Here is a 15406-nt window from a genome sequence, read left to right as displayed (position 1 = left end):
AGAACCTTACTTATCTTGAGTCTGCCAAGCGCTTGAATCCTAGACAGGCCCGTTGGTCGTTATTTTTTGCTCGTTTTGATTTTGTGATTTCATACCTTCCGGGCTCTAAAAATGTGAAGGCGGATGCTCTGTCTAGGAGTTTTGTGCCCGACTCTCCGGGGTTATCTGAGCCGGCGAGTATTCTCAAGGAAGGAGTCATTGTGTCTGCCATCTCCCCTGATTTGCGGAGAGTGTTGCAGAAATTTCAGGCTAATAAACCTGATCGTTGTCCGGCCGAGAAACTGTTCGTCCCTGATAGGTGGACTAGTAAAGTTATCTCTGAACTTCATTGTTCGGTGCTGGCCGGTCATCCAGGAATCTTTGGTACCAGGGAGTTGGTTGCTAGATCCTTCTGGTGGCCATCTCTGTCACGGGATGTGCGTGCTTTTGTGCAGTCCTGTGGAATTTGTGCTAGGGCTAAGCCCTGCTGTTCACGTGCCAGTGGGTTGCTTTTGCCCTTGCCGGTCCAGAAGAGGCCTTGGACACATATTTCGATGGATTTCATTTCTGACCTTCCCGTTTCTCAAAAAATGTCGGTCATTTGGGTGGTCTGTGATCGCTTTTCTAAAATGGTCCATCTGGTGCCCTTGGTTAAATTGCCTTCCTCCTCTGATTTGGTGCCTTTGTTCTTTCAGCATGTGGTTCGTTTACATGGCATTCCTGAGAATATTGTTTCTGACAGAGGTTCCCAGTTTGTCTCGAGGTTCTGGCGAGCCTTTTGTGGTAGGATGGGCATTGACCTATCTTTCTCCTCGGCCTTCCATCCTCAGACTAATGGCCAGACCGAACGAACCAATCAGACCTTGGAAACATATTTGAGATGTTTTGTTTCCGCTGACCAGGATGATTGGGTGTCATTTTTGCCGTTGGCTGAGTTCGCCCTTAATAATCGGGCCAGCTCGGCTACCTTGGTCTCTCCATTTTTCTGCAATTCTGGGTTCCATCCTCGTTTCTCTTCAGGACAGGTTGAGTCTTCGGACTGTCCTGGTGTGGATTCTGTGGTGGACAGGTTGCAGCAGATCTGGACTCAGGTAGTGGACAATTTGACCTTGTCCCAGGAGAAGGCTCAGCTTTTCGCTAATCGCAGACGCCGTGTGGGACCCCGACTTCGTGTTGGGGATCTGGTTTGGTTATCTTCTCGTCATATTCCTATGAAGGTTTCCTCTCCTAAATTTAAACCTCGTTTTATTGGTCCGTATAGGATTTCTGAGATTCTCAATCCGGTGTCTTTTCGTCTGACCCTCCCAGACTCCTTTTCCATACATAATGTATTCCATAGGTCGTTGTTGAGGAGATACGTGGCACCTATGGTTCCATCTGTGGAGCCTCCTGCCCCTGTTTTGGTGGAGGGGGAATTGGAGTATATTGTGGAGAAGATTTTGGATTCTCGTGTCTCTAGACGGAAACTCCAGTATCTGGTCAAATTGAAGGGTTATGCTCAGGAAGATAATTCCTGGGTTTTTGCCTCTGATGTCCATGCCCCAGATCTTGTTCGTGCCTTTCATGTGGCTCATCCTGGTCGGCCTGGGGGTTCTGGTGAGGGTTCGGTGACCCCTCCTCAAGGGGGGGGTACTGTTGTGAATTCTGTGGCTGAGTTCACTTCTGTGGTCACAAGTGGTATTGCAGTCTCTGGGCTTCCTCCCTCAGGTGTTTTGGTGAGCTCGTTGGCTGCCTTGCTATTTAGCTCCACCTGAGTCTGTCTTCCTTGCTCCTTGTCAATGTTCCAGTGTTGGATCTGAGCTACTGCATCTTTCCTTGGGCCTGCTGCTCTGCTAGATAAGTGCTTCTAGTTTGTTTTCTGTTTTTTTCTGTCCAGCTTGCTATTAACTTTTGCTGGAAGCTCTGAGAAGCAAAGGGGTGCACCGCCGTGCTGTTAGTTCGGCACGGTGGGTCTTTTTGCCCCTTTGCGTGGTTTTCGTTTTAGGGTTTTTTGTAGACTGCATAGTTCTCTTGCTATCCTCGCTCTGTCTAGAATATCGGGCCTCACTTTGCTGAATCTATTTCATTCCTACGTTTGTCTTTTCATCTTGCTAACAGTCATTATATGTGGGGGGCTGCCTATTCCTTTGGGGTATTTCTCTGAGGTAAGTCAGGCTTGTATTTCTATCTTCAGGCTAGTCAGCTCCTCAGGCAGTGCCGAGTTGCATAGGTAGTGATAGGCGCAATCCACTGCTGCTTATAGTTGTGTGAGGATAGATCAGGTACTGCAGTCTACAGAGATTCCACGTCTCAGAGCTCGTCCTATTGTTTTTGGTTATTGCCAGATCTCTGTATGTGCGCTGATTACTGCACACTGTGTTGCCTGATTGCCGGCCATAACAGGAAACTCCAGTATCTGGTTAAATGGAAGGGTTATGCTCAGGAAGATAATTCCTGGGTTTTTGCCTCTGATGTCCATGCTCCCGATCTTGTTCGTGCCTTTCATGTGGCTCATCCTGGTCGGCCTGGGGGCTCTGGTGAGGGTTCGGTGACCCCTCCTTAAGGGGGGGGTACTGTTGTGAATTCTGTGGCAGAGCTCCCTCCTGTGGTCACAAGTGGTACTTCGGCTGATTCTCTCTGGGAGCTTCCGTTTGTGGAGGAAAGTGGTACTGCGGCTTCTGAGTTTCCTCCCTCAGGTGATCTTGTGAGCTCGTTAGGTGCTTCTCTTCTTAACTCCAACTAATGCTTTGATCCATGCTTCCTGTCAATGTTCCAGTGTTGGACTTGTTTCTCCCTGGATCATTCCTGTGGCCTGCTGCTCTGCATAGCTAAGTGCTTCTTTGCTATTTGTTTGCTATTTTTTCTGTCCAGCTTGTCTATTTGTTTTGCTGGAAGCTCTGGGACGCAAAGGGTGTACCTCCGTGCCGTTAGTTCGGTACGGAGGGTCTTTTTGCCCCCTTTGCGTGGTTTTCTTTAGGGTTTTGTGTAGACCGCAAAGTTATCTTTCCTATCCTCGCTCTGTTTAGAAAGTCGGGCCTCACTTTGCTGAATCTATTTCATCCCTACGTTTGTCTTTTCATCTTACTCACAGTCATTATATGTGGGGGGCTGCCTTTTCCTTTGGGGTATTTCTCTGAGGCAAGGTAGGTTTATTTTTCTATCTTCAGGCTAGCTAGTTTCTCAGGCTGTGCCGAGTTGCATAGGGAGCGTTAGGCGCAATCCACGGCTGCCTCTAGTTGTGTTTTGGAGAGGATTAGGGATTGTGGTCTGCAGAGTTCCCACGTCTCAGAGCTCGTTCTATGATTTTGGGTTATTGTCAGATCACTGTATGTGTTCTGACCGCTATGTCCATTGTGGTTCTGAATTGCCTTTCATAACAGAAATCCTCACATGTAATCCAATTGTCTAATAGCTGTAAATCATTCAGCTGCCGTGATGAAAACTTAATCTCTGAACACTAACAAATACTCGGAGGTCACCCGAGCGTGCTTGGGAAAACCCGAGCAACGAGTATACTCGCTCATCACTACTCAAGGGTCATCTAGTCCAACCCCCTGCTCAATGCAGGATTCACTAAACCATCTCAGACAGATGTCTGTCCAGCTCCTGTTTGAAGCATTCCATTAAAGGAGAACTCATCACCTCTCATGGCAGCCTGTTCCACTCATTGATCACCCTCACTGTCAAAAAGATTTTTCTAATTTTCCATTGCTTCTCGCATTTCCATGTGCAAATTAGAATAAGGATCATGCCTCTACACTGTGACATCCCTTCAGATATTTGTAGACAGCTATTAAGTCTCCTCTTAGCCTTTTTATCCCAAGCTAAACATTCCTAGATCCCTTAACCGTTTCTTGTAGGACATACTTTGCAGTCCGCACAGGAGGAGTAGAGGGTGATAATTACTTCATGTAATTTAGACTCTATGCTTCTCTTAATACCTGTCTTTTTTACTGCTGCATCATATTGTGCAGTCTGTGATCTATTAGTATACCCAATTCTTTTTCACACGTGCTGTTGCATAGTTCTACTCCTCCTATTCTGTAGATGTAATTTTTTTTTCTTGCCCAGTTGTAGAATCTTGCATTTCTTTCTGTTAAATACCATTCCATTAGTTGCTGCCTATTTTTCAAGCTTATCTAAATTATTACTAGTGAGAATTTCATCATTCTTCAGAATCTCCCATCCTTCTTGGACATTTCTGTCCTTTAGAACATCCAGCCATTGGACTTTTCCTACACTCTTTCTGAGTCCATTAAAATTTGCCTTTCTGAAGTCCAACCTTAAAGTCTGAGGTCTCCCCCTCTTGTAATCCAAAATTCGAGGATAGCATACCTTGTCATGGACCATTTTCTTCAACTTCCACCAAAGATTTTCAATTGGATTGATATCCAGACTATTTGCAGGCCATGACATTGACCTTATATGTCTTTTTTCAAGGAATGTTTTCACAGTTTTTGCTCAATGGCAGGATGCATTATCATCTTGAAAAATGATTTCATCATCCCCAAACATCCTTTCAATTGATGGGATAAGAAAAGCGTCCAAAATATGAACATAAACTTGTGCATTTATTGAAGATGTAATGACAGCCATCTCCCCAGTGCCTTTACCTGACATGCAGCCCCATATCATCAATGACTGTGGAAATTTGCATGTTCTCTTCAGGCAGTCATCTTTATAAATCTCATTGGAACGGCACCAAACAAAAGTTCCAGCATCATCACCTTGCCCAATGCAGATTCATCACTGAATATGACTTTCATCCAGTCATCCACAGTCCACAATTGCTTTTCCTTAGCCCATTGTAACCTTGTTTTTTTCTGTTTAGGTGTTAATGATGGCTTTCGTTTAGCTTTTCTGTGCGTAAATCCCATTTCCTTTAGGCGGTTTCTTACAGTTCGGTCACAGACTCCAGTTTCCACCCATTCGTTCCTCATTTGTTTTGTTGTGCATTTCCTGTTTTGGAGACATATTGCTTTATGTTTCCGGTCTTGACGCTTTGATGTCTTCCTTGGTCTACCAGTATGTTAGCCTTTAACAACCTTCCCATGTTGTTTGTATTTGGTCCAGATTTTAGACACATCTGACTGTGAACAACTAACATCTTTTGCAACATTGTGTGATGATTTACCCTCTTTTAGGAGTTTGATAATCCTATCCTTTGTTTCAATTGACATCTCTCCTGTTGGAGCCATGATTCATGTCAGTCCACTTGGTGCAACAGCTCTCCAAGGTGTGATCATTCCTTTTTAGATGCAGACTAACGAGCAGATCTAATCTGATGCAGGTTTTAGTTTTGGGTATGAAAATTTACAGGGTGATTCCATAATTTTTTCCTCAGAATTGAGTAATTCCATAATTTTTTTTTTTGTGTGGTTACAAAAAGTAACCATTACTGACTACCACATTTTTTGTTCCTGATTTCTTTTAAGGTACCGTCACACATAGCGACGCTGCAGCGATACCGACAACGATCCGGATCGCTGCAGCGTCGCTGTTTGGTCGCTGGAGAGCTGTCACACAGACAGCTCTCCAGCGACCAACGATCCCGAGGTCCCCGGTAACCAGGGTAAACATCGGGTAACTAAGCGCAGGGCCGCGCTTAGTAACCCGATGTTTACCCTGGTTACCATCCTAAAAAGTAAAAAAACAAACGCTACATACTTACCTTCCGCTGTCTGTCCTCGTCGCTCTGCTTCTCTGGTCTGGCTGTGAGCGCCAGGCAGCCAGAAAGCAGAGCGGTGACGTCACCGCTCTGCTTTCCGGCTGACCGACGCTCACAGCCAGAGCGAGCAGGAGGAGAGCAGAGCACAGCGCTGGAGGACAGACAGCGGTAGGTAAGTATGTAGTGTTTGTTTTTTTACTTTTAGGATGGTAACCAGGGTAAACATCGGGTTACTAAGCGCGGCCCTGCGCTTAGTTACCCGATGTTTACCCTGGTTACCAGCGAAGACATCGCTGAATCGGTGTCACACACGCCGATTCAGCGATGTCTACGGGGAGTCCAGCGATGAAATAAAGTTCTGGACTTTCTTCCCCGACCAGCGATCTCCCAGCAGGGGCCTGATCGCTGCTGCCTGTCACACTGGACGATATCGCTAGCGAGGACGCTGCAACGTCACGGATCGCTAGCGATATCGTCTAGTGTGACAGTACCTTTAATGTTTCTTAAAGCCAGAAAGTTGCCATTTGAAATGACTTTAGTTTTGTGCCATGTCTGTGATCTGCTTCTTTTCTACAAAATTAAACAACTGAATTAACATTCTCCAAGGCTGCTGATTCCATCATTTTTGCCAGGGGTAGTACATGGTGGAAGCTATATATGGTGGTTATACACGAAGGTTATGTATGGTAGAGGTTATACACGGTGGAGGTTATGTATGGTGGATTTTATGTATGGTGGAGATTATACACAGAGGTTATGTATGGTGGAGGTTATGTATGATGGATTTTCTGTATGGTGGAGGTTATACACGGTGGTTATGTATGGTGGAGGTTATACACAGAGGTTATGTATGATGAAGGTTATATATGGTGGTTGTTATACACGGAGGTTACATATGGTAGAGGTTATACACGGTGGAGGTTATACATGGTGGAGGTTATACACAGAGGTTATTTCTGGTAGAGGTTATGTATGGTGGATTTTCTGTATGGTGGAGGTTATACATGGAGGTTATGTATGGTGGAGGTTATGTATGGTGGAGGTTATGTATGGTGGAGGTTATGTATGGTGGAGGTTATACACGGAGGTTATGTATGGTGAAGGTTATACATGGTGGAGGTTATGTATGATGGATTTCCTGTATGGTGGAGGTTATACACGGTGGAGGTTATACACGGAGGTTATGTATGGTGGAGGTTATACACGGTGGAGGTTATGTATTGTGGAGGTTATACACGGTGGAGGTTATACACGGAGGTTATGTATGGTGGAGGTTATACACGGTGGAGGTTATACACGGAGGTTATGTATGGTGGAGGTTATACACGGTGGAGGTTATACACGGAGGTTATGTATGGTGGAGGTTATACACGGTGGAGGTTATACACGGAGGTTATGTATGGTGGAGGTTATAAACGGAGGTTATGTATGATGGATTTCCTGTATGGTGGAGGTTATACACGGTGGAGGTTATACACGGAGGTTATGTATGGTGGAGGTTATACACGGTGGAGGTTATGTATTGTGGAGGGTATACACGGTGGAGGTTATACACGGAGGTTATGTATGGTGGAGGTTATACACGGTGGAGGTTATACACGGAGGTTATGTATGGTGGAGGTTATAAACGGAGGTTATGTATGATGGATTTCCTGTATGGTGGAGGTTATACACGGTGGAGGTTATACACGGAGGTTATGTATGGTGGAGGTTATACACGGTGGAGGTTATGTATTGTGGAGGGTATACACGGTGGAGGTTATACACGGAGGTTATGTATGGTGGAGGTTATACACGGTGGAGGTTATACACGGAGGTTATGTATGGTGGAGGTTATAAACGGAGGTTATGTATGGTGGATTTTCTGTATGGTGGAGGTTATACACGGAGGTTATGTATGGTGGAGGTTATACACGGTGGAGGTTATGTATGGTGGAGGTTATACACGGTGGAGGTTATACACGGTGGAGGTTATACACGGTGGAGGTTATACACGGTGGGGGTTATACACGGAGGTTTGGAGCCTCCATGTTTCCTGTCAGTGAGGAGGACCAGGGAATCCCTCATGACCTCGGACAGTAGTGAGTAGAGAAGAGCCATGTGTGAGGATGAATAATGAGGGAAGTGCTGGGGAGCCCACAGTGAGGAGGAATGTGAGGCAGGAATGTGCGGGGACATGGAGCAGCAGAAGTGAGGGAGGATGAGAGGAATGTGTAACATGAGTGAGTGGAGGGAATGTGGGGGAGGCGCTGCCGGGCTCCCTCCTGCCGGTGACCGGGCAGCTCCCCGCCGCTGATTGGTCCCGCCGCTGTCAGTCCTGAGGGTGGGCGGCGCGGAGCTGCCCGGGGTCTGGCAGAGGCTGCGGTGCCTACAGTGTGTGTGTGCACGCCCCTGAGACACACAGGTCCGACACAGCGCAGCAGCAAGGAGACCCAGGCTGGCAGCATGGCCACTGCCCCCTAACAGCCGGGCGGAAGAGCACAATGCCTGAGTGCCAGGGTGGCAGGAGCGCATAGAGGATACCGCGGCGGGAGCAGCAGCCGCCTCTGGATTACCGGTGGCCGGGAGTTGGGATGTGCCTCTAGCGGGGATGCTGCGCACACTGGGGGGCTGCTGCCGGGTGTAGACCCGCTGCATACATGTGTGCTGGAGTCCATCCGCAGGAGAGGAGCTGTGCACAGCATGAGCAGGTATGGAGCTGCTGGGCGGGAGGGGGCATGGCAGCCTCCTGTGGCACTGCCAGCATCAGGAGAGAAAGCTGTGGGGAAAGTGAGCAGGAGTGCTGGAGAACTTCCCACAGGGCTGGAGACCACCATGGCTGGCAGGACTGGTCATGGGGTCACTGCTGCTCCACCTGTCTGCAGACCCCAGAAGAGCTGAGGAAGGGGGCTGGCTGTGCTGCTGAGGGAGATGCCACAATTCTCACCCATCTATCTTATCTGTAGATCTACTCTTTCTCTTCCTTCTTTCTTTTTGTTGCCAGGACTCCTTACTTTCCCAGCATCATCTCCCATGTGTGACATGTAGTAGTGTGTGCAGCATGTAGCAGAGCTGCCCCAGCTGCTGTGCCCTCCTGGCATTCTGCCCTTTGGGGTGATAGGTGGTGCTTAGAAGTTGGAGATTTTCTCATCTGAGGGTCCGGCTGCCCTGTGTGGCCCGTCACTCGCTGGTGACATGCCCCAGACCCCCAGACACTATGAAGCCGGAGACATTCCTAATGCATTTACTGCATCTTTGTGGGAAACTTTTAAGTGTTGGCAGCTAGGCTTACATTTTATATAACTGAAGTATATAAATATATATGTGCACTTCTATGGATAGAGACTCGTCTACCTACATGCATTCTGTCACTCATACACTTCCATGAAGTACACACATTCAGCTATACACACATACACCTACCTACATGGACACAGCTACACTCACAGATTCACACACACCTCACCTATACACACACCTACCTACACACACACCTACCTACATGCACACACACATACCATACACACCTACCTACATGCACACACACATACCTACATGTACACACAACTACCTACATACACACAGCTACACTCACAGATTCACACACACCTAACCTACACACACACCTAACCTACACACACCCCTAACCTACATGCGCACACACCTACCTACACACACACCTACCTACATGCACACGCACATACCTACACAACTACCTACCTACACGCACACAACTACCTACACACACACACCTACCTACCTATATGCACACAGCTACACACAGATTCACACACACACCTACCTACATGCACACAACTACCTACATGCGCACACACACACACATCTACCTACCTATATGCACACAGCTACACTCACAGATTCACACACACACCTACCTACATGCACACAACTACCTACATGCACACAGCTACCTACAAACACACACCTACACTTGCAATTTTACACACACATACACCTACCTACACACATACCTACCTATATGCACACAGCTACACTGACAAATTCACACACACAGACCTATACATAAGCACACACCTACTTACATACATAAACATTCACATACACTTATATGAATACACACTCACCTATGCACAAACTCACCACATTCATCTCACTACATCTAAACACACACACACACCTGCTTGCACATTCTTGCATACACTCACTCATATACTTAAATTTATACAGATATAAAGTGTGTATATATTTATATATATATACATGTGTTGTGTATATATATATGTGTGTTTGTGTGTCTATATATGTATATATATACCTACACACTGATTTCGCACACACATTTCTACTACATACCCATGATGCTGTATGTACCAATAAAGCACATCATAGCCCTGCCTCCGTTCTTACATTTATTTTCCTGCTGATTGTTCCCATAGGATGTTATTTTTAATATATTCATTGTCTCCCAATAAACATGACTGTATGAGGCTTTTTATGCTTGGTTCCTTTGTTGTCGGGGCTGGTACAGCGCATGAGCTCAGCTATGTTCCCATGTTTGTGTGTGCTTAGATCACTGTCGCGTGTTTATTGTGGACACGTTACATTTCTTAAGTATGTTATAGCCGAGCTCTTGTAGTATCATTAAGCCACCAAAAACAATATCATTTATTTTGAAAATAATTTCTTCTGTGCTCCGTCTCCTGCAGACAATAGATGGGTTTTATTATGGTGCCATCCCATGTCATATATGAGGAGTTTGGAAGTTTCTTTCCTATCTATCCTCCAGCGGATGGATTCCACTAGGAAGCCTAGCCCAGCCTGTGTTATATTAGGACAGAAGAGGTTACAGCAGATCATGATTGACTGAACAAGAGCAATCACTTAGTTTATTCCCTCTTGCCTATTTGGTACAAATAGCAACAAAGGAGAAAAGGTAACAAGTCTCCCTTCCCCTCCGCACACAAATTGTATGGACTCGCTACTTATAACGGCAAGAGGTTTTGTGACACTTTGCTTGAAATTTCTCTCCCGTGGGAACTGCCATTATTGTATTTTTAAAGTGTGAAATTGACAGGTTGGGCAGTTTCATAAATTCAGCTGTCAGATTGTGCCCAGTTAAAATAGCTAAGAGCTGTAAATATGCCAGCAAGGGGTTTGTGAGCAACAAGCCTGTGCAGTTTTATTTTATTTAGTCTGATCGGGCGAGGAGGGGGCCTGCAGATTTAATTAGCCACTTTATTTTTTCTCGACTTAGTATTCCAATTTTAGTTTTGCCTCTGGCGGGGGGATGGGGATATTATTGGGGGTGTAGAGAGTAGGAGTGAGAAGACACATTTAGACCAGCCTGAAAATGAGATTCTGAGTGTAAGCAACACCTGCCTCCATTTACCGCTGTACTTTTTGTTCTCATAAACTTCTAAACGTCTTTCATCCTTTTCTTTGCTCTTTTGGGTCTTGTTTCTAGATTTGCATAAAGATGCTTTTTTTTTTAATAATAAATCCTTGACTTTGAAATAATAATTATCAGGGACTATTTTTGAAGTTTTACCCGCAGGCACCAGTCACTTTTTGTCTTTTTACTGCATATTATGCATTGAGAGTACCTAACATACTCCGTCATAAGTTCCTCTATGTGATCGGAAAGCCGCTCAAGTAAACACCAAAAAAGTCCTGCTATAAAAAAAGACAATATCCATTGTTTATTGTTATTAATTGCTTATTTATAAACACTCAACCAGAGATAATCTAACTGATATTATATGATTTACTAAATATTATATGTATTGTATTTGTGTGCATGTGTGTATATATATATATATATCATAGTACATTTTCTCATTAAATAAATTCATATTATACGACATTATTTTCCATATATAATTAATTATTAACACATCAAATTATTTAAGTATATATGCAGTGTGTGTGTGTGTGTGTGTATATATATATATATATATATATATATATATATATATATATATATATATATATATATATATATATATATATATATATATATAATATATGTATATATATATATTCGTCTTCAGAGAACACCATTATCCTTATTGTTGCGTACACCATACACACAGCCATGTTTGTGAGCGTGAACATACTATGGACTGCTTAACCTAATGATGGGAGTGTGATTTCCTTGTCCCTGCTGCTGTATGGTGAGCCACTAGGGGCCTGTAGAAACTACACTTGTGCAGTAAATACAACTGTTAAGCATATGCTAAGCCATTTAGCATACATGGCTGTTGTACAACAAAGCCAGAGCAATAGACCCTTCTCTCTATGTCCTTGTGGCGAGGTTTAGGATTCCAGCATTCCTTGCCCCTCTCCACTCCCTAGATCTCTCGTTGAGGTGCACCCGTTGGTAGAAGCTCTTACTTTACCTACTCTCTAGAAAGAGTTAACGGACATCAGCTTTATCGACTCCAGACAATAATGCAAACAAAACAATTGCTAAAGACGCAGATAGAAGCAATACTGAAAATGAGCTGTCTTAAGACAGTTTTTGCAGGAGGAGTGTGGAAAGACCCAAATCAAAGATCCACCGCGCACTTTTTGAGTGTCAGTTTCACAAATCCAGAGTCGACCAAGCATGGCGACTTTGATAGACCTTAGGCAATGAGGGCAACTATGCTTACATGGTTCCTTTTGTTGATTTTTTTTTTACATGCCTATTTGTAAGAGTATGTAGATGTGAAAATTTCCATTTTGAGTTCCCTTCAAGAAGACAGTTGCGTTGCCAGCTTTTGATAGGAAGCTAATGTGAATTTCAGGGAAAGCGGATGCATTATGGATGCCACCGTAAACCTATTTTTTACTGAGATACTGGCATCCTTTTAACTTGCATTACACTCACCATTTTCGTTATTTTATAGTTGAGTATTTTCACTTATCCAGATCCCCCCTCCAGCATGGATGTCACACTTCATCATGTCATTTTAGCCACAGATCTGCGACATACTGTAGTCATCCTTTTACAATGTAAGACATACTGAGCGGGTGTTCTAGATGCATGCTCTTAACAATAATATTTGCTTTGTATTGTCTTTTTTGTATAATTGGGTTTCCCGAAGGTCGAGAAAATCTGATACTATATTATATTCAGGTTGAGAAAATTTGACAAGCGCCGATTTCTGTGAGATATCTGCTTTACGTGACTACAGATGATGTTAAAAATGCCTGAAATAGTACCAGGTTCTTATACATTGTACCAACCTTGCTACCATATTATTACAGGATTGTCCTTGCTGGAAATTTCTGCACTTTGCGGGTGTATACGGTCTATATGATCTACCAGAATCTGGTTATTATTTTGTGTAATGATGAATTTTTGACTTTTTAGACCTACATTTATTTTTTAAGTTGGCGTCAGCTATATATTATGCTTTACTTAATTTTGACATTTTGTTTTCAAAAGTGACCGGCTAGTCCTATATGTTTTACATTGTTATGCAAATCTGTTGCTTTTGCTATTCGCATTATTTGACCCCCTACTAAATCCAAGCTGAAGAGTCCATCACATATACATAATTATTTATTTTACATTCATGGGATGTATCATTAAAAGTAATATACATTGGTCCCACTAGTACCAATTAAAAAAAAGGAAAACCCTGAAAATACCATCAGGAGGGGAACGATTGCTGTAAGCCCTTACATTTCATCCGAGTAATTTCTTTTCTTTTGTATTTCTTTTAAATGATTTTTATTAGTAGTACCAAAAAATAGCTAAATATTGCTTTTAATCTTAACATAAAATTGAATTAGGTCCATGAAAAGCAATGAAAATATCACGTCGATGGCATGCTGCACTTTAGGGTGTTGTCCATTTATGAGAGAAGGCGGGCGATAATTCAGGGTCGCATTACAGTGATATGTAGGCAGGAATGGCACTGAAATTGCCACTGTAATGGGTGACTTGTGCGTCTGACATGTAGAAATATTGCCAATATAATTCTTTTTTTGACAAGTCCGCATTTTCTTCTATTTCGATAGCTTGGGTGACGTGACCAGCAGTTTTGTGGAAGGTTTATTTGTTTCCGTCCTTTGCTGTAGCTGTTGACTCATGGGTTTTCTGTCAGTGTGGAAGCTTTACTAAGGAAGGAAGACCTACGTGAATGAGACACAAGCATGGCGTAGGCCAGACTTCTCACAAATGGAATGCAGAGAATGTTCTTCTCCCTCTGCCTGCCAGCCTGTTCTGATCCCATTCACATTGCTTTGCTCACGTCTCAGTACAACTTTACCTCTACCCCTTTCAGCACCATGCCAGTTATTTAGCCTTGGTGACTGGAAAACCAAGTTCATTCATTTTTTTTCCTTTGGTTTATCTTGGGAATAAGATCAGCTAGCCTTAATAACCTCAGCAGCATAATTATACATTCTGATATCTTTTCTTCCATTGACTTAATTAGCTATCCAAATGTATTCTTCACAAACCTGATCTGTATTCATATAATGCTGTTCTGTTTGCACTGCTGTCTGGCAGTTTCATGGTCAATGTGGCTTTTATAGTAGCTAATGCAGTCCTTCACGTACATTCATACAATGTACTGTATGTTTAGATTGTGGCTAGAATACTGCTCCCTACAAACATACGGACATCAGTAAGAAGTTGGTATTTTTGCTGCGTTTTTGTGGTCATGCCCAGCAGCCATTTTTTTTTCACCAAAAATTACCATGTTCTTAAGCCTATCGTATTTGTGCTTGCAAAATAATCTTATTGCTTCTAGATTATTTGCAATGGAAGCAAAATCAGTAGATGATTGACATACTGACACATTGTGGCTTTTTAATTTGCTGAGATTGATTTTCACTGTCCAACTTTTTGATACTTTCTCGAAATAAGCAGGGCCTATGGTACCAGGTGGCCCCTCGTCCTTAAATATAGCATTAAGAGATTTCATGTGAATAGGGATATATAACTAATCATCTGAGTCAATTAGAATTGTTAAATAGAAATGTATCACCTATATTTTTTAACTAAATGCTAATACATATTTTTTTCTAATCCATTTTTAAGATTGTTGATTATTAGTTCTGTATTCTCTGCTTGATTTTTGGAATGACCATTTTGCCTCGAAAGCTGTTACCAGCATTCTAAGATGTTGTAAGGGTAAAGCCAACCACACAAACCATAGGAACACGTGGTCCTGAGATGACCTGTGTATATGTCTCTGTGCAGAGATGAGAAGGGTGAACTCCTGTTGAATGCTAGTTTTGCTGACAGTTATTCCCATAAACTTGCACATGTATTATCAATGGCTAGAGATGAAGAATCTGCTGAAAAGCACCTCTGGTGGAAGCTCATTTCCCATGAAATCAAAGGATGAGGCATGTTGAAATCCAATAAGCCTTCTCCTTCTTTCTCATGGTCATCTCCCATTAGGAAGAGTCAATACACCCACTTAATCATTAGATGTCTGCTAGCTCTCCCAGAGCAGTCAGGTTCTTCAATCTTCCATCCAATATGTATTGGCATCTTTACCTGCCATTGTAATCCTGCTTGGGATGATGGTGAGATGATCCCTGAAAAGTGATCTCTACATTATAGGAAGTGCCAGTTTATTATTGAGTTCTCATGACAATGTGGAAAAGTGCCAAATTTCTGGATTTTTTGCAATATAGGTGGTGATATGGAAAAATGTAAAAATAAAATCACTAAATAATTTTTAAAATCTTTGTTTAAGATAAAAATTTACCGTATATATCTCTAAGGACTAGATTCATTTAGAGCTTTCCATATACTTGACTAGGAGTCTTCTAAGAGACTGCACAGAAATCCTCAGTTGCCATCCCTAGGAT

The 15406-nt window shown here is 43.2% G+C and overlaps 1 protein-coding gene across 36 annotated transcripts in view; it reads left to right on the top strand.

Moving 5' to 3' along the window:
* PTPRD (protein tyrosine phosphatase receptor type D) overlaps positions 1 to 15406 on the top strand; it is an 878514-nt gene that overhangs the window by 339272 nt on the left and 523836 nt on the right. For 35 of the 36 annotated variants that reach the window (XM_069764828.1, XM_069764762.1, XM_069764753.1 and 32 more), the window contains exon 1: positions 7967 to 8316. The exons of the other annotated variant lie outside the window; for it this stretch is intronic. The gene's annotated coding sequence lies outside the window, so the exon portion shown is untranslated. Of the gene's footprint in view, positions 1 to 7966; positions 8317 to 15406 lie in introns of those variants that run through there. 36 annotated transcript variants of the gene reach the window in all.

Source organism: Ranitomeya imitator, chromosome 1, assembly GCF_032444005.1.
Source record: "Ranitomeya imitator isolate aRanImi1 chromosome 1, aRanImi1.pri, whole genome shotgun sequence".
Classification (NCBI taxonomy): domain Eukaryota; kingdom Metazoa; phylum Chordata; class Amphibia; order Anura; family Dendrobatidae; genus Ranitomeya; species Ranitomeya imitator.
This window is presented reverse-complemented; position numbering and strand designations above follow the sequence as displayed.